General features: G+C 39.2%; 1 protein-coding gene across 3 annotated transcripts in view; it reads right to left on the bottom strand.

Moving 5' to 3' along the window:
- The window catches only part of nrxn2b (neurexin 2b), a 1,271,620-nt gene that overhangs the window by 350,075 nt on the left and 905,747 nt on the right, over window positions 1–15,798 (bottom strand). The window lies entirely within an intron of this gene.

Here is a 15,798-nt window from a genome sequence, read left to right as displayed (position 1 = left end):
CTATTTTTAGACATGTTTACTTCTTCTTTGATTCAGGAGCTTGGTAGCAAATTTGAATTTCCCTCCAGGGATTAATAAAGTGATTCTGATTCTGATATAAAATGCTTAAAATATGTTAATGTATTGTATTGTCATTAAGCGGCACATACATAATTGATAATTGAAACTATTTAACATTTTTGGACAATAATATTTTTTATTCCAAGCTTGTTTTGAATTAAATGAACAAATGTTTCCATGAAAGAATGAGCAAATAATAAGCTAAATAATTAAGTTAATGTTTTCCCCGAGCCCGCTCATTGCACTGTTACCTGTTGCCAATGTTATCCCATATATATATATATATATATATATATATATATATACACACACACACAATGTTAGAGAGAAATGTATCTCATTTATGACGGTAATCACTTGCCTAATGGAGTTAAATGTCATTAAAATACGCCGATATCAATGTGACGTTACGATATCCATCCATAATTCCATAACATATTGAGATATATTAATGTTTTGCATATATTTATTTAATTATTAAATCAATGTACTTGCAATGTACAAGAAAAATAATTGAACATCGACAGCAGATTCAGCCCCAGTTTCAGCCCACTGACTGTGAGAGTCCCTCGGAGGTGCATGCGCATTTTGTGTATTCGGCTATTAGGAGTTGCTCTTTGTTGTGACAGAGTGATCCAGGTCCATCGTAAGTTAAGAGTGAACTAAAGTACTAATTTGGCTACGACATTGTTCAGGAAAACCACGCTAACTTAACGATGGATCTTAAGAGGCAATTAAAGATGCTTTTAGCCTTAAGAGGCTTTCGGGAAACCCACCCCATATGAGGAAGTGGACAGATGAAGAGCCAGACAGACTAAAGGCTACATCCACACGACAACGGCAATGAGATTTTTTTTTTTTAAATATCGCGTCCACATGGGCAACGGATCAGTAAAATATCAGGTTCATATGGCAACGCAACGCTTGCTGAAAACGATGCAATACACATGCCACACCACTACGTGCGCTGTAAGACGGTCCCATCGGAGACACCAGAACAATAGAAGTAGACGCATGCGCATAACTGCGCATGCGCACAGTGACTATCCCTGTCACTGTCACACGCACACACTTTCTCACTCCCTATCCTATGGATATAGTCCCTTTAAATCACGTGCTCGTTTTTTGAATGGAGACGCGGAAAGAGGAATGAACGGGGGTAGATGGAAGCCGGTACGCCAACATTCTGATATCCTCCAAAATTCTTTAATGGTCTGGAATAAACATCTGAAGAGGTGAGATCGCTCCTTTTTTTTCCCTATTTTTGCTGGCGGGATTGACTCTGCCCTAAGGGCTATTCTCTCTCTCTCTCTCTCTCTCTCTCACTTTGCACCATTACACAATAAATATTCACAGTGAAAATATTTTGTAAGCGCGTTTCATGAACCAAGTTATAGGATTTGTTGACAACTCGCATCGAGTTCGTTACACTTCTACCCGGCGTGAAGCACATGTGGTTGTGACGTCATCGTAAACAAATCCGTTCTACTCATCCAGACGACTTCGCAACGGCTCCATTGCCAGATTTTTTCACTCTGGAACCCGTTCTCAAAATATTTCGTTTTGGGGCACCCAAAACGCCGATGCCGTGTGGACGCCAGGCTGAAACGATAAACAATTTTATCAGATTCACCTGAATCCGTTGCCGTGTGGACAGGGCCTAAAGCTCTGCTGCATCACTCTGTTTAGACAGAGATACATTCCTACTGATCCCACTACAAGCAGGTATTCAAACATCATTGTAGTTAATGTTTCCTACAGTTAACCAAAGTGATGAAAGAAGTTTAAAACATTCAGCTGAAACTTTGGACATCACTGACGATGGCATCTTAATCCTGAACATTATGCAAGTTATTCATGGTTGAGTTTTCCTTGATAGAGCCTTAGCTATTCAAAAAGGTCTTGAGGACACCCTTTATCTCATCATTAGGAAGGTTTTTAACCATTAAACAAACTTTATTTGCAGGCAACATCCTTGCCAATATCCTTGGAGCTGATGTTTATTGAGAAATTGCTTGGCCCCAGAGCTTTGCAAGCTGCAGATGTACATTATAGCCAGGATAATTGGTGCAGTATTTATTAGTACAGTAGTTTTAGAATTGCTGCAGTATTGCCAACGTTGCACTTCTGCACTGGGTGATGCCAAAGGAATCAATCAAAGGAAGAAAGAGAGCAGAAACCCTTACACAGGATGCAGATAAAGGCCTCAACTAAAATATGAGAGAAGGCAGAGCGGTAACAACTTGAAGGTGAATACAAGGAAATAATATTGACGGAAAATAGACAGAAAGATGCAGATGGAGAAGATGCTGCAGGAGAGGACAGCAGTCATGTGGGAAGACCTCTCGAGGCGTAGATTTGATGGTGGGTTCAGGGAGCATCATGGCCCTAAATCACAGAGCATGCTAGGTTCCGAAACTCTGCAGCACACAAGGACACCTGAAGGATGGTTGCCATGGGCAACCAAAGTAGAGGTGTGTGTGCATGTGTGTGTAGGTGGATATATGTACAGTTTGATTATCTGAGCAAGGTGAAGGAATTTATGTGTGTGTGTGTGTGTGTGTGTGTGTGTGTGTGTGTGTGTGTGTGTGTGTGTGTGTGTATTCTGTGGTCAGTGACATCAACAGAATATATACAGTTCACACACAGCATAACAATGAGGCTCGACTACATGAACGATCCATGTTACCCCTCTGCCTCACACACATACACACTTGCATGTCTATCATCTATTCAAGGATGTGAGACAGCTTAGACATGTAATAACTGGAGTTATCTCATTAAGGAATAAAGCCTCATGTGTGAAGTGCCACAAGCCACCTCCTGTTCCATTCACGATGTTTGGACACAGATCGTCAACAAACACAAGAAACCCAAATAATATCTACTGAAAGCAGATCATGTTCCTTTTTCTTAAAAAAAGAGAAAACACACAAACGTGCATATCTGCACGCATACACTCCCGAAAGTTCTCAGCATGATCAAAATCAGGACATGGCTTCCTCTCTTCTGGGATTTCCTTAGATCGGTCCCTCTCCTTTCAGTCTTAACAAGGACAAATTAAATTCTTTTGGCCAACAGCTACTGTAGCACTGCCTATAAATCCTATATTCATAATGCATATGCATTTATAACATTTTTATAACATACACAATGCTTTACAACACATGACAAACAACTGGAATTGGTGATAATTATATTTATTCTTAATTATAACACTTTGATTAAGAATGCATATCAGACATGATGCTGTACTACATAATATGTTACATTACCTGTGTAACATTCTCTGAAGGCCATATGAACAATGACTTACAACTACATTTATAACAATGTATTTATAAGGCTTTATAGACATTATTATAACTATTTATGAAAAGACAAGTTCGTAGCAGTTTGTAGCATTGTTTATAATGCATTATAAGTAGCGCATATATATATATATATATATATATATATATATATATATATATATATATATATATAATCTAACACTGTTTGTGCCTGTGGCAGATTGCACACTAATATGAGAAATCACCTTCCAAAGTTTCCTGTTATGTGTAGCTTTGTTAAGGATGTTGATATTGAGACCGGACCATTGGTCTATATTGTCTCACCAATGCTTTCTCGATCTTCCTCTGTTTGCCTTCCATCATGCCTTTGACACAGATCTTAGCAAGTCCTCTTTCTTCCCATTTTACATGGCCAAAGAGTTTGAGGGTTTTGCTCTTGATTACATTCATTATGGGAGTCATTTTAGTAGCTTCAAGAAGATCCTCAATTTTGATGTGGTCTGTTAACCTGTGGTTTGTCATGAACCTCAAAATATGGTTTTGAAAGGTCTCTATTTTTCTGCATAGGTTTGTTGTCCAGTTTACACATTCTAATCCATAAAGGATGACTGGTAAAATGTATGTGCTGTAGATTTTGCTTTTGATATAAAGAGAAATCCTTTGAGATACATTATATCACCAGTATATCATCTCATAACACAGTTATAATACAAAATCGCGCTTGGTGATATAATAAATTTTAAAGACCACTTACAATGCATTCTGTTAACAATTTGTTCATGTACAGTATTACAATTATTGCTATCTACGGTAATGCATTTTCATAAATCATTATAACAACCCACATAGTGCCTTACGAATGCATTAAAATATGTTATGAATGTATTCACAGGTCATTATGTACAATATGTGACCTTCAAAAAAATGTGTCACCATTATTTCTTCAGAAGACATATATTATTGTGTAATAATGCCCTATAATGCGTCATATATGCATACTCAAATGCTACCTAATTTGAAAGACCAAAGTTGTATCCGATAATTTATTATAACTTCATACTATACTTTACAGATACATAACACTTTCTACGAAGCTTATATGTATAACAGCTGATGAATACATTCATAGTCTATCATCATAGTGCATTCATAAGACATTACAGTTTATATATAGCAGTTTTTATAACACATTATTAGGCTTACATTATGTGATGTTATGGATACACTGACAAGTTCTTTCAGAAGTAGTAAAAAAAAATGGAAATTACAATTTTCTGCTAACCTGTAAACAATTAATAACATCATTAAGACAGCTATAAAGTGTCAACAATTTTATTAAATATTTATAATAATGTCTATAATGCCTTATTGCTACATTATAACTTGATATGAATGGGTTTATAGTTCATTACAACTATGACCCTCAGTGAAATTGTTACCACATACACTATACCAGAGCCGATGCTATAGTGCATTATAACATTCGGTCTATAATGTTGTCATGATATTATAATGTACAAGGTAGGTTTATGACTACCATTAGAAGGTATTATGCATGCTATATATATATAATGAGCATAAATTGACTTCATTCAATATGATCCATAGGGAAAGTTACAACATATAATTAATTTGTTAACCTTGAAAAGCAAATGGAAAACGATGACAAACAAAACAAAACTCAATGAGAAGGACAGTTCTGTGTCTCTCAGCTATTATTTACCCCTGAGCTGTTTTATTTATACAGAAGACTGATTTTTGCTCCATCTGAGTTTTTCAGACAAATGCTGGGTTTTGTTTGTTACTGGGACACACAGCATTTTCAAAAGTTATCCGACCGGATTTTGATTCTTCAAAGTAATCCTTAATCCTGGCAGTTAGTCAAATATAATTCCAGCAGATTTTCTCACCATAGACTTTGACCCTCTATCAATATTGGTTTCAGTCTGTAAATCTGTCTATTTGCTCTGGCATTTCAGAGATTTCATACAACACAGTATTCACAACCCTTTTGTGTGTGGGGGTGGGGGGTGTCTCTGGTACTCTCGAGTGGGGGATGATTCAGATCAGCAGCTTTGATCATGACCAAGAGTCAAACAAGCATCATTTCTGATCCATGATGCATGCTGGGAGACAAAGGGATTGGGATTATATCATTGATGGACAGAAAACATGTCCTCTGCTTTTCTCTTTCTCTTTTTTTTCCATATATAACGAATTTGGGCATACTCATACTTAGTGTTGCAGTCAAGACCACCAAAGTCATAACCAAGATCAGAGTGTAACGAGACCGAGACAAGACCAAGACTCTGAGGGGTTGAGATCAAGCCAAAACCAAGGCAGGGTGAGACTGAGTCAAGACCAGGACTAGACCAGTGTGTGTGTGTGTGTGTGTGTGTGTGTGTGTGTGTGTGTGTGTGTGTGTGTGAAGGGGGGTGGGGAGAGGTGACCACTATTAACAGTAACAAAAAATTCAAATTAGCAATGAGTCATGTTATTGGTCGCATTTTAAGCAAGGAATTTTTACATCCAATCACAGTAACGATGTTAACAAATAAATCAGACAATGCAAAGGCAATTTAGTGAAATCCCCACAGTCGCGGTCTTGACAGGTCTTGAAATAAAATCCAGAGCCCTCTATGTCGAGACCAAGACAAGACCAAGTAAAAACCAGTCTCAAGTACTACAACACTACTCATACTCACTGTCTACTGATAGTCTATCCATAGTTTCCACCACATTGTTTATTTAACTAATATGTCCACTGGCTGGTGGAAGCGTCTGAAAAAGATGTGTACCATTATTTAAATAGTGTATTTTAATGGATTATTAAATTAACTGAACTTTATTTGTGGTCCTTGACATTGTGATCCTATTGCAATATTGTCCCAGTTGTCTAATATGTGAGAATTGTTTTATATGGTACAGTGCCTTGCAAAAGTATTCATACCCCTTGAACTTTTTCACATTTTTCCACCTTACAACCACGAGCTTAAAAGTTTTTTATTGAGATTTTATGTGATAGACCAACACAGAGTAGCACATAATTGTGAAGTGAAACGAAAATGATAAATGGTCTTCAAAATTTTAAACAAATAAAAATCTGAAAAATGTGGTGTGCATTAGTATTCAGCCCCCTGTCCTCTAATACCTCTAAATACAATCCAGTGCAATCAATTGCCTTCAGAAGTCATCTAATTAGTTAATAGAGTCCTACTGTGTGTAATTTACTCTTAGCATAAATACACTTGTTCTGTGAAGGCCTCAGTGGTTTGTTAGAGAACACTGAAGAACAAACAGCATCATGAAGACCAAAGAACTCACCAGACAGGTCAGGGATAAAGTTCTGGAAAAGTTTAAAGCAGGGTTCGGTTATAAAAAAAATATCCCAAGCTCTGAACATCTCAAGAAGCACTGTTCAATCCATCATTCAAAAATGGAAAAAGTATGGCACAACTGCAAACCTACCAAGACATGGCCGTCCACCTAAACTGACAGAGCGAGCAAGGAGAGCACTGGTCAGAGAAGCAGCCAAGAGGCCCATGATCACTCTGGAGGAGCTGCAGAAATCCACAGCTCAGGTGGGAGAATCTGTGCACAGGACAACTATAAGTCATACACTCCACAAATCTGGCCTTTTTGGAAGAGTGGAAAGAAGAAAGCCATTGTTGAAAGACAGGCATAAGAAATGTAGGGGACACAGCAAACATGTGGAAGAAGGTGCTTTGGTCAGATGAGACCAAAGTTGAACTTTTTGGCCTAAATGCAAAGTGCTATGTGTGGCGGAAAACTAACACTGCTCATCACCCTGCACACACCATCCCCACTGTGAAACATGGTGGTGGCAGCATCATGCTATGGGGATGCTTTTCTTCAGCAGGGACAGGGAAGTTGGTCAGAGTTGATGGGAAGATGGATGGAGCTAAATACAGGCCAATCCTGGAAGAAAACCTGTTGGAGGCTGCAAAAGACTTGAGACTGGGAAGGAGATTCACCTTCCAGCAAGACAATGACCCTAAACATACAGCCAGAGCTACAATGGAATGGTTTAGATCAAAGAATATTCATGTGTTAGAATGGCACAGTCAAAGTCCAGGCCTAAATCCCATTGAGCATCTGTGGCAAGACTTGAAAATTGCTGTTCACAGATGCTCTCCATCCGATCTGGCTGAGCTTGAGCTATTTTGCAAAGAAGAATGGGCAAAAATTTCAGTGTCTAGATGTGCAAAGCTGGTAGAGACATGCCACAAAAGACTTGCAGCTGTAATTGCAGCAAAAGGTGGCTCTACAAAGTATTGACGCAGGGGGGCTGAATACTAATGCACACCACATTTTTCAGATTTTTATTTGTTTAAAATTTTGAAGACCATTTATCATTTTCACTTCACTTCACAATTATATGCTACTCGGTGTTGGTCTATCACATAAAATCTCAATAAAAAACTTTTAAGTTCGTGGTTGTAAGGTGGAAAAATGTGAAAAAGTTCAAGGGGTATGAATACTTTTGCAAGGCACTGTATATCTGACTGGTAATTATTATCATTATTTATTTATTTTTGATATAGCTTTTGGGAAATGTTTTTTACTAGTTTACAAAATCTGGTTCAAAATACCTGATTAAATGTTTGGCCAGTAGAAATGTCTTTAATTACCTCTGCCAAGTTTGGTTATGTTTTCACCTCCGTTTGTTTGTTTGTCTGTCTTTTCCCAACATAACTTCAAAAGTAGTGATTGGATTTTGATGAAATTTTAAGGAAAGGTGGGCCAAGGAACAATTGATTAGATTTTGATGCAAATCCAAATATGTGGCTTGGTGGAGGTATGCACTCTATCAAGTTCCCTTCTAGTTATCTATCCATCCATCCATTACTTATACTGCTTATCCTTCAGGGTCACAGTGGAAGATGAAGCCAATTCCAGCTGACTTTGGGTGACAGGCGGGGTTCATTTTGGGTAGGTAGCCCGCAGAGAGACACAACCATTCACATTCACAGAGTACTCTTCATTCACATTCACTACAGTAGACATGCCTAAGTAGACATGCCTAACCTGCATGTCTTTGCACTGTGGGAGGAAACCAGAGCGCCTGGAAGAAACCCACAGAGGCCCGCGGACAAAATTCAAACTTCACCCAGAAAAGCCCCAGTTACACTGCATTACATTAATGGCATTTAACAGATACTATTATCCAGAGCAACATACAACATACCCAGAACAACCTGGGGAACAGTTGGGGGTTAGGTGCCTTGCTCAAGGCTTCAGCCATTCCTGCTGGTTCAGGGAATCAAACCGGTGACCTTTTGGTCCCAAAGCTGCTTCTCTATCCATGAGGCCATGGCTTCCCCCATTGACCAATTGACCATGAGGTTCAAACCCAGAACCTTCTTTTGCTATGAGGTGACCATTCTAACCAAGTCCTTAAAGTCAAGTGGAATAAAATTCCCCATTCATATGATATTCAGAAATAGAAATAGAAGTAGCATGTAGAATTAGCCATTGTAGGGATGCTATATTGGACAGCTGACAGTTCATAGACACAGTTCTCCAATATTTAGACACAAATGACACCAGTGGTAGTGTGGATCACTGCAAAAGTCAATAGAGTCATACAGAATAGAACATTGTGATTTTGGGTTTTCCTTCATTTTTGAACTTTGATGAGCAGCAAAGAAATAACAAGGATTCTGCAGAATGAGAATGCTGACACTAATTTGGTACTGTCAATCAAAATCCACTGGCTGAGGAAGCAACAAGCAGGCTGTTCAATGGGGGATAATGAATTGTAGTACACACAGAGTGAGCAGAATTACAGCTCAGGGACTCGTGACCACACACGCACCCTGCATCCATCAACTAGAGAGCTGTCTATTAATCACAAGCAATAAATAGACACTTGTCTCACACAGGATTTGGACAGGGTCATATAGAGCCCTTGTTCTTACTCATATCTCTCACACATACATGTTTGAAGCAATCACACTTTGCCAATCAGATCATATGAAGAACATCTGAGATGCTCCAAAATGAGAGTCTACCTGAATGCTGAATATTCAATGGAGGGCTTATTAGTACGTGCATTCCAATCTGTTTTAAAAGCAAGCATTCAAAAAGTAAGCTTCTTTCAGTTATCCCCAGGATAGAAAAAAGGACTGATGGATCCCATCAGAGACTCTGTTTGAAAGACTCCTTGTGCCAAGAGTCAAAGCATGCAGGCTCTAGCTGTGCTAAAGTGTGAGATTAAAGCAATTTCATCTTGAAAGGTCCAAGCCATTCCTCACTTTTTGTTTGTTGCCAACAAAACTACTCAGACTGAATACATTTAGACTGGTCCAACTGACTTCACTGACTTTACGGCATTCATTTAAATATTAAATATTTAAATGAGGCACAATTAAATATTTACTGCATTATTGACCATGAGGATTCAAGAAAGAAGATGATTTATTTTCAGGATTATTTTCAGACATCTGAATAAGTCTTCTCAAAACAGTGCCAAACTTTCAGATGTTGATGCTGTAGCAGAGGAGGATGAAATATTGGCCTGACCTACATACGGCACAGAAATATCTATGGAGAAATCAAATCTCGATGGAGAAATAAGCATTTAAACAAACAAATAATAATAATAATAATAATACACATATTGGTAGAAAGTTTATTTATTTATTCATACATACATACTTTCCTCCAAGCTCACAATTGCACCTTTTCACCATTTCACCACCGCTTTTCCATCTGTATCAGTTGACAGTCTCAAATCCGTGGAGGAATATGCCAAACATTCCCATGTTAATTATGTAAATTTAAACAGCTTAGCACCTCGAGATGCAAAGGAGCTGCAGTCCAATTATTTGCACCAGCAGAGGAAGAAAAAGAAAGGAAGGAAGAAAGCAGACATCAGAAAAGGGACATTGCTATTTAAAAGGAGAAAGAGGACCATCTCTTGGATTTAGGCTGCCATTTGAGTACATGAAGAATTTCAGTTCACTGCTCAGTACTAAAACACAAAACCTCTGAGGATCAGTTTCTCTAGGTCACAATATGAGTGTCTATTTACTGATGGGGGAAAGGTAGAAACGATATATTCTCTCCCTTTGGAGAAATGATGCGTCAGTGCTTGACGTATAAATTGTGACCAAGTTCCCTGGCAAATGCGAGGCATTATAAATTTAATTCACGGATGAGCACTAAGGGATGCCAAGAGCCAATACCGTCAATACAGACTGAGCTGAAGGCAATTGACTGAAATGTGTGTGCCTGTTTGGCAGACACAGATGCTTGATGGATACAGATTATAGCTAAAAGCCGTGCTGAGTGAGAGGATGAAATGAGCGAGCGATAAATGGCAATATGGATGAGAGCAGCACCAGAAGGTGGCAAGAGAATGTTTAAAAAAGAAAGTATAGTGAGAAACATTAAAGCATGTGGTGAAGACTGCAACACAGACAAAAAAAAACAAACAACCCCCCCCCCCCCCCCCCAAAAAAAAAAAAAAAAAAACCTGGAATAGTGGGAAAATTAACAGGATGGTTAAAAAGGTTCTTTGCCAGCTTAAGGTCTTCTAGACTCAATATAAAACATTGATTTCTAAGCCACAGAAGATGTTTCCAAGCACACCAGGCATGAAGCCTAAATTGGCATGAATGTGTGTGAGTGAGCAGAGAAATCCCTTACAAGATCATTACTCGTGTCATTAGGGCATGTGTCAAGGAACTGGCCAATGTAGAATTCAATTAAATTTTATGTTGACACTGTTTTCAACAACAGACATTGCCACGAAGCAGCTTTACAGAAATGTGGATGGAGACTTACATCCATAATGAGCAAACTAGTGTCTACAGTGGCAAGGAAAAACTCCCTGAGAGGACATTGGGAAGACATCTTGAGAAGACCCAGACTCAAAAGGGAACTCATCCTTGTCTGGGTGACACTGGATTATGAGATTATAAATCATTACTCTTCCACAGCTACACACTCACCAACCACTTTAACAGGAACTTGTTCTTGATTCTAAGATTCCTGTTCTTGGGTGCAGGAGTGGAACCCAATGTGTTCTTCTGCTGTTACATGCTGAGATGCTTTTCTGCCCACCACGGTTGTAAAGAGTTGCTATGAGTTATCATATCCTTCCTGGCAGCTTGAACCAATCTGGTCATTTTCCTCTGACCTCTCTTCTCAACAAGGAGTTTCCACCCACAGAACTGTCGCTCACTCAGTGTTTTCTGTTTTTCACACCATTCTGTGTAAACTCTAGAGACTGTTGTATATGAAAACCCCAGAAGATCAGCAGTTTCTGAAATACTCAAACCAGTCCACCTGGAACCAACACCCATGCAACAGTGAAAGTCACAGAGATCACAATTTTTTCCCATTCTGATGTTTGAAGTGAACATTAACTGAAGCTCTTGATTTGTATCTGCATGATTTTATGAACTGTGCTGCTGTCAAGGGATTGGCTGATTAAATAACTGGATAAAACAGTCTGTGTATGGGTGTTCCTAATAAAGTGGCCAGTGAGTGTATACTATAATGTTAAACAATGTAAAGTGTGTTGACAGGATGTTCAGTATAAGCATACTGTGAATAGGTGCACAGGATAGTCTTTATTATTATAACAGCAGTTCTTTGGGACAAGTCTATATGATCCAGGTCAGATTATTACCTCCGCCAAGGAGGTTATGTTTTCGGTAGCGCTGGTTTGTTTGTTTGTTGGTTTGTCTGTTAGCAACATTACGGAAAAAGGAATGAACGGATTGCTCTGAAATTTTTTCCAGAGGTGTGACTGGGCACAAGTAACAATCCATTACATTTTGGCGGTGATCCGGATCACCTTCTGGGTCCTGGATTTTTTAAAAGGATTAATTTTTTCCCCATTGAAATGAATGGGCGTGCAACGCAAAAAAACAGATTTTTCCTTCTGTAGGCCAAACTGTAAGGTGTAAAGTCATGAAACTTGGTACACTGATAGAGGAGTGGACCCTGATTGATTTCATCAAGTTTCATGTTGGTATGTCTCACACTCTAGCGCCACCAACTGATCACAGTCGTACATGCGTTCATGCACGTAACTTTTGATCCGTATGTCCGATTTTCATAAGTCTGGTGCCATTGGAATCCTTGGAGCTAGACGATTCCAACGCACCCTATGACGTCATTCTCCGCCTAATTAGATTTTCTGCCATTTTGAATTTTTTCCAAAGTGAAGGTAGAGTGACCCTGGCTGCATGTTTTGTCCGATCATCACGAAACTTGGCACACATGATCTCCAGTCCATGCATAATGAATGATATTCGTTTCGCTATCATATGTCAAAGCGTTCGCCCGTGGCAGCCAATCAAAATCGATGGCGAAGCCACCAAACAGGAAGTGAGCTCATATCACGGAAACGCTTTGACATATCAAGACCATATTTAGTGGCATGACTTTGGACACCATCCAAACTACCCTCATCAAATATGGTGTCATTTAGCCACTAGGGGGCGTCACAATTAGCAAAAATATATTTTGGCTCATATCTCAGAAACGCTTTGACGTATCAAGACCATATTTGTTGAGATGACTTTCGGCACCAGTTCATGTAACCTCATCAAATTTGGTGTCATTTGGCCACTAGGAGGCGCCACAATGAGCAATAATGTGTTTTGGGTCATATCTCTTTACGGATTTAGAATTACATCTAAATTTTCATGTTAGTGATGCTCTGGGATGTCCCTGTAAAAAACCTTGCCAGCCTGTCATCCCTGTATGAGAATCCGCCTTGTGTCTTGGCCAAACTTTCACGTGTTGACACAAAACTTGTCGTGTGGGCATGCGGTCACCTCTCTTGCCGGGTCGCCATGGCGGCGCACCTGAGCAAGCACACTTTCGCATTTTCTCTGGAAATGCATTCTAGTTATTACCTCCGCCAAGGAGGTTATGTTTTTGGTAGTGTTTGTTTGTTTGTTGGTTTGTCTGTTAGCAACATTACGGAAAAAGTAATGAACGGATTGCTCTGAAATTTTTTCCAGAGGTGTGACTGGGCACAAGTAACAATCCATTAAATTTTGGCAGTGATCCGATCACCTTCTGGATCCCAGATTTTTTTAAAGGATTCTTGGCGGAGGTCTGCGCTCTCTGAGTGCTTTTCTAGTTTACTGAAGCAAAGGTGAGATTTGGGCATAAATTATTTTGGGAAGTGCACCCACCCAGGGTCCTCACATAAGGTTTTTTTTTGTTTGTTTTGTTTTTTTGTTAAGGCCACAGTTCATTATGGGTATTCATATGGCAGATGAATTTTTTTCATCCAAAGCAATTACAATTGAGCTGAGCAGAGCCTTGCTCAAGGGCCCAACAGTGCATGTGTGACAGTATCAGAATTTGAATTCACAACCTACTAACTAGTAGTGCATAGCTTTAACCAATGAGCCAGCAATCCCCAAGCCACAATTATTTTGTTTAAAAATAACTCCTACAACCTCAATCCCCTGAAAATGGCAGTGATGTACCTCAATCATTATGTACCAGTGGTTCTCATTCTATTAATTCCAAAATGTTTTGGGATAATGGTTATGGCCAACATCAAGCGCAACATGCCCAATACGCTAGACCCCCAGGAATTTGCTTAGATCCCTAACAATTCCATTGGAGAGATCCTGAAAGCCATACAAATGGCCCTATTCCATTCTTACCTTCAAACTGACACACAAAGAACACATCCTTGGCTGGCAAATATTAGATGTTGAATGTTCTCAAAGTCTTGTTGTATTAGTGAAAGTCTGGTCTACCAAACTGATCATGAATCTTCAAATCCTTAAAGGGCTTGTCCCTGCTCTAGACACTTTTTATATGAGTTAATTTCAAATTTAATTGGTTTGATATAACTGGTAGATCTACTGGAGTGTTAGAAGGTTAACAAACAAAAGTGAAAACTCTGGACCAAAGAACGATACATTAGTGATTCTGAACACTGGGATCAGTGATAATGAACACTGGAACCACTCAAAGACATATCCTTAGTCAGCTCCCTGCTTTATGCACTCTTCACAGTAGGTTTGCCATCAAATTTGTTAAGTTTGGTCACAAAAGATGATGTGATAGTCACCATGGCAGAGTTGATGGATACATAACAAACCCAAGTGAAGGCAGTTGACCAAAGAACAATGCATCCATGATTGTGAGTTACGGAGAGTGAACAACTAAAAGCTTGCAGCCAGAGTAGTGGCTATACTTCCTAAGAACAGCGATGGAAAATTTGACTGCCAGCCCGATTTCTTAGCAGTTTCCACAGGTTGAATGTGACAGGAAATGCTCTAGACAACCAAGCCGAATGTCATCATGCCTGGACATTTACTGCAAAATGGTCAGATCCAGCCCACCCTCAACATAACCTGTTCACAATCCTGTTCTCTGGCAAATGGTATAGGTATCGGAAATCAAGGATGGCCAGGTTTTCACCCAGAGACTGAGAACAACCCTAAGCCAACACTGCTGTTCTTTTCAACACTCACAATCTACCAACCACAACATAATGAACTCTACTTGAAGTCTTTAATAAGCTGCCCAGCAGCCTCCTACATCTAACAATGCCCCCTTCCAGTCTCTAATGCAGACTGCACTGTAATAACAGCTTGCGATATATTACCTGCGATCACTACAATTGCACTGTGCCAGAGCAGTTCATAATCATAATGTGTATTTATCTCTGCATGCCCAGTCAAACAGTCAACATATAGTATCTTTTTAACAACCAAAGGTCTACATGTATAAGGATGCACAGCTTTTACTGTACACGCACTTTTACTGTAAACAAAAGGATTTGCATTATTCTTATGGATCACTGATTTCTAAAGGAGGGAAAAAATTTTTACTTGGCCTAAAACACTGCTTGAGTGGGCTGCCTACTGAGCTTAATAATACCATAATTATAGACTGCTTCATCCACAGTCACATTGAACAATTATTAATTTCAGTGATGCTAATAAAAAAATTAAAATAAAAAAAAAACGCTATAACTGCATTAAAAAGCTCTTTAATGATAAGAGACTTGCTGGAGATCTCCATTGAGAGCTGCACTGTTACATTGTGATCCTAATGACTGAAAGAGTCTCAGAACCTTCTTGCTTCGGTCTCGCTGGGAAAAAGATCTAAATGCTAATTGAGTGCTCCTTGCAGTTTAGGTTCAGGAGTCCTTCAAGGCTCAATATTAGGTGCATTTCAGTTGTGCCTATCACATCTTACAAGCATGGAATGCTGGTTTAAGCCTGCATATTTTGGACATTAAGTTACAAAGATCCGACAGTAGATACTGCCTGGGTACTGTGTGTCACTTCCTTGACCTTTATTACTGCGAATACTGCTCACTGAAATCCTGACAAAGATGCTGTCCATAGCTTTAAATGTGACTTTTTAAATGATTAGCCCATACAAATGGGGGTCATGACCTCTCAATGTAAGACACCTTGCTTTG

The sequence above is a fragment of the Neoarius graeffei genome, chromosome 3, assembly GCF_027579695.1.
Source record: "Neoarius graeffei isolate fNeoGra1 chromosome 3, fNeoGra1.pri, whole genome shotgun sequence".
Classification (NCBI taxonomy): Eukaryota; Metazoa; Chordata; class Actinopteri; order Siluriformes; family Ariidae; genus Neoarius; species Neoarius graeffei.
This window is presented reverse-complemented; position numbering and strand designations above follow the sequence as displayed.